The sequence below is a fragment of the Plecotus auritus genome (genome assembly GCF_963455305.1).
Source record: "Plecotus auritus genome assembly, chromosome: 2".
NCBI lineage: Eukaryota > Metazoa > Chordata > Mammalia > Chiroptera > Vespertilionidae > Plecotus > Plecotus auritus.
Genome location: NC_137771.1, coordinates 147317162 through 147321830, shown reverse-complemented (window position 1 = coordinate 147321830; position 4669 = coordinate 147317162). Strand labels below are relative to the sequence as shown.

General features: G+C 43.5%; 1 pseudogene across 1 annotated transcript; it reads right to left on the bottom strand.

The window, feature by feature from the left end:
• Nucleotides 1-3567: 3567 nt before the first annotated feature.
• Nucleotides 3568-4407, bottom strand: LOC308242618 (4-hydroxybenzoate polyprenyltransferase, mitochondrial-like; annotated as a pseudogene). The gene has a single exon. The product of its transcript is annotated as a 4-hydroxybenzoate polyprenyltransferase, mitochondrial-like (transcript).
• Nucleotides 4408-4669: the final 262 nt, after the last annotated feature.

The window sequence follows — 4669 nt, the reverse complement described above, 5'->3', positions numbered from 1 at the left end:
GAAAACCCAAAGACAAGACCATGTTTTCACACATGCCTGGTTTCATGAATGTCAAATGTCACTTGCCTTTTGTCCCAATGGTTATTTTCATTTTTGACAACAATTAGATTAGCTTTGTCTAAGCAATTGCTTTAAAATCCCTGGTCTCCTCACCTGCCGCCAATCCACTAAAACTAAATGAAGGAACACAAACTTATTTTAAGAGTCCTGGTGCATGACATTTGTGCACTCAAGGGGGGCAGGGGTCCCTCAGCCCAGCCTGTGCCCTTTAGCAGTCCAGGAGCCCTCGGGGGATGTCCGACTTATGAGCCTAAACTGCAGTCAGACATTCTTAGCACTGCCCCGGCCATCAGCCTGGCTTGTGGCTGAGCGGAGCTCCCTCTGTGGGAGTGCACTGACCACCAGGGGGCAGCTCCTGCATTGAGCATCTGCCCCCTGGTGGTCATTGTGCGTCATAGCAACCAGTCGTTCCACCATTCTGTTGATTTGCATCTTATTATATAGGAGGATCATAGGCACAGCATTTTCATGGATCCTCCAAGGCTTCTCTTCCAGCACTCAATGCCAGCTCATGTCCATGGGCACCCCACTTGTCCTGCCTCACCTCCCCATGAATGGGGCTGCAGTTCAAACCAGCTCTTTCATGTGGTTTGTTTGCATCCTGAGCCACACCTTGGAGGTTACAAGTAAGCATGGGTGAAAGGGTGGAAGAACTGCCAGAGGCCTGTGGATTCATGAGCACAATGCTGAATGCTCCCTTCAGCCTAGATATTAAAAGCCAGGCTTTAGAACAGAAAATCAAAGGCTCCAATTTGCCAAGCTGCTTAGAAGAAAAATGTAAACGCCAGCAGCCCAGGCTGCCAGCAGGACTGCTAAAAGGTATGGGGACTTGCGGAGTGAGGCAGCAGCATCATGATCTCCTGGAGACAGGGCCAAGGCAGGCCAAGAACTCTGAGAGAGGAAGGGAGGGAGCAGGAAAGTGTCTCCCAACTGCTTGTTTGAGAAAAGCAGTTATTTTCCCCAAAGCCATCTTTGAGTCTCTCAACTTGTGCCTGAGAAAGAAAAGGGCAAGGCAGAGAAAGAGAAGTGAATTACTGGAAAAAGCAGGTATCTCTTTGGGAGTTGCGAGGGCAGCAAAAAGACTGTCTACCACTTTGTTAGTCTTGGCAGCTGCATATCTGTGAATCTGGCCTCAGACAGGGTTTCTAAGGCCATGCTTCTGGAAAATGTGGCAAGGGTTCAACCTGAAATGTGGCCTGAGGATGGCTCTGGTGTGGTCTAAGTCAGAGGAAACTGTGAGTTCCCAGCCTAGATCCCCCAACACATGGAGTCACTCACGTGACATCGTGACTAGTTTGGCCCTTGCTTGCAGACTGTCTTGAGTTCATGGAAGACTCTAGGGGAGTATGTCTCAAATTAGACTAGAATCTCCCATGAGGCAGGTCCATTCAAGTTTTCTGTCTCTCTTAATTGCACTCTGAGCGGTGTTGTGAAGTACAGGTGATGGATGAGTATGTCCTTGTTAAAAATTAAGAGGCATTTGGCCAAGCACTCTTCCCACATAACAGAGGGCACAGTGCTTCCTCTTAGCTGCTTAGTATTCTGAAATAAATACATCTTTTCTTCATGCCTATAGGAGCTGTCTTGTTTAGGAACGTCTTTGTTTGCAAGTAGCAGAAAACCTGCCTTAAAGCAGCTCAAAATAAATACAGGTGTATTCTTCTCACATAGGAGATTTTGGATTTTGACAGAAGCTGGCATGGATTCAGGAGCTCTGTGACAGCTCCAACATTCTCTTACTTTTCCCCTCATGTTTGTCTCTTTCATGGTCACATCAGCTGATGGCTGCTGATCAATGGATGAATAAATAAAGAAGCTGTGGTATACATACAGATAAAGAAAGAATATTATTCAGCCTTAAAAAGGAAAGAGACCTTGCCTTTTGCAACAAGGTATAGGATGTCCCAAAAAATGTATACACACACTTTGAATAATTATAAAGGCAGTGTTCATTAAAATACATTTCATTTTTAAAACTGAGTTAACGGCTATTAAAGTGTGTATATATTTGTGGGAGACCCTGTAGATAAACCTAGAGGACATTAATCTAAGTGAAGTAAACCAGACACAGAAAGAAAAATACTGCATGATCTGACTTATGTGTGGAATCTACATAGAAGCAGAGAGTAGGGCCAGGGGCAAGGAAGAGGGGGGTGATATTGGTCAAAGGGTACAAAGTTGCAGTATATAAGATTAACAAGTCCAGAGCTCTAATGTACAGCATGACGATTATAGTTAATAATACAGTATTATATATTGGAAATTAGCTAAGAGAGAATTTGGGTGCTCTGGCCACAAAAAAAAAAAAAGAAAAGAAAAAAGAAATGTGGTAACTGTGTGAGGAAATGGATATTTAATTAGCTTGCCCATAGTAATCACTTCACTATGTACATGCATAGCTAAACATCATGTTGTAAACCTTAACTACAGACAATTTTATTTTTTAAAAATGGTTGCTGCATCATTGGGCATTATGTTCATGTTCAAAGTAGGAAAAAGGGAGAGGGCAGTGTCCCTTGTGATTGTCCCCCTTTATCAGGACAGCAGCTCCAATGGAAGCCCCATCAGAGCTCTGGGCATGTCCCACTCATCAGATCTGTCACAGCCACACCTGGCATGACAGGAGCCCAGAGAGGGGGTGGGCAAGAATTTAGCTGGACACCCTGCAGCCTGAACGAAGGCAGGGTTCTAACAACTACAAAGAGGGGATAGTTTTAGGGGCAGCAATTAGCAGTTTGCATAACACTGATCAAATTGCATTGAAATGTTTTGTCTCTGTCACCTCTCCCATCAGAGTTAATAACACTTGATAAACAGAGGCACCCAATCATCCTGGTATTCCTAGCACATGGCACACTGCCTGGCACAAAATACTTAATATACACAACTCATCCTCACCCCTATGCAGCAGAATATCTCAAATCTAGACCTACATATAGGAGCAGAAACTTCTTCTCCCACCTAACCCCTGCTGTGGCATCTTTGATTTTCCCTAAAAAGAGAGTCCCTTTTTCCTACAGACAATCATTTAGATGAGGTTTCCTCTAAAGTGCCAAAATCCATACAGTGTCCATAACTACAGATAAGAATTATAATGAGAAGAAAGCATCAACTTAAATACTCAAGGTCACCTCAAATCCTGAGGAGTTCCAGGGTTCTGTGACAGAGGACAAATTTTGCTGTTAAATACTTGAACTAAATCCAGGCAAATATGCTCTATGTCTTCATCTTCTGATTCTTAATTCTTTGACATACTGTAAGACTTATTCAAATCTAATTTTGTAGTAACAAGACCTAAGAATGTTTTGTAAATGTTTGATTTAAAAATTCCTAGGTAAACTCATTTGCTAATTTTCTATTCTACTATCTATATTTTTTCTTTGTTTCATATACTTCTTTTTCCCCCATAAGTTCTCTAGGACAATTCATATATATATATATTAGTCCTAATGTTCAGTTGGAGGCAAATTTATCCCAACAATCCTCACATCTGTGGCTGTCTAGAGCTTAAATCTGGTGAGTCGGATGGGCTCTGACAGCAGCCCGAGCAGTGGGGTAGGGTGCAGTCTGACCACTGTATACTCCCACCAGGCTCAGTGCCCCCAACATCATTACACTGAGGCCAATGAGCCACCACTTGGTGTTTTCACAGAACTTCAATGCCATGGACTTAAATCCAATCAGCGCATCATCTCTTTTGTCCTGATGGGACTAAATAGTATCATATATTAGAGTCCACATAATTCCAGAAAAATAAAGAGACAGGCAAACAGATGGATCACAGGAGCCCTTGACAGTAGACCATCCAAGTAAAGCTCTCCAATTAAAAGTGAACCCCAGAGCTAATTGAGGCCAGTACATAATTCTTTTCATTAGCGGGTAGGTGATGACAAGAAGTAGGAAGGTTGTTCCAAGAGCTATAATGTAGTAATTCAGACACAGAAGAACAGTGCCAGGGTCAGCTGTCCCCCGACAAAAAAGAAGGGCTGAAAAGTTGAAATGTCTCTAGCAGCTATTGGGCAATTTGCTGTTCTTGTAAACTTTTTTTATCATATTCCCAGGCCCACATGTCATTACTAGCACAGTCTGCTCCCCATATCAGAATAACTCCAGTGCCAAAGAGGGATAACATGTACCAATCTGGTAAACAACCTGGTTCACTGTCAAACCAATGCTCCAGGTACATGGCAGATACAGCAGCTGGGTTCCAACAGGCTTGTCCAACCGCATGAGGCGCAGGTATGGCTGCAGAGGGAGGGCGGGGGCAGAGTTCTGGACTTCTGTGGCCCACAGGCTGTGCCTAGGCCAGTGCAGCCCTAGCCCCACTGAGAGTGGCCAGTCCCTCATGCTGGGTACACCAGCTACACTAGCCAGCCCCACAGCCACACCTGGAAACTTCTTTTTCTCTAAAAAAAAAAAAAAAACCAAAAATATTGAATTTATTAGGGTGACATTGGTTAAAACTAAACAAGTTTCAAGTGAACAATTCTATAATACTGTGTATTGCCCATTGTGTGTTCACCACCCAAAGTCAAGTCTCCTTCTGTCCTCATCTACTTGACCCAATTCTAACTCCCACCACCCCAATCTGACTCTTCTTTCATACAGC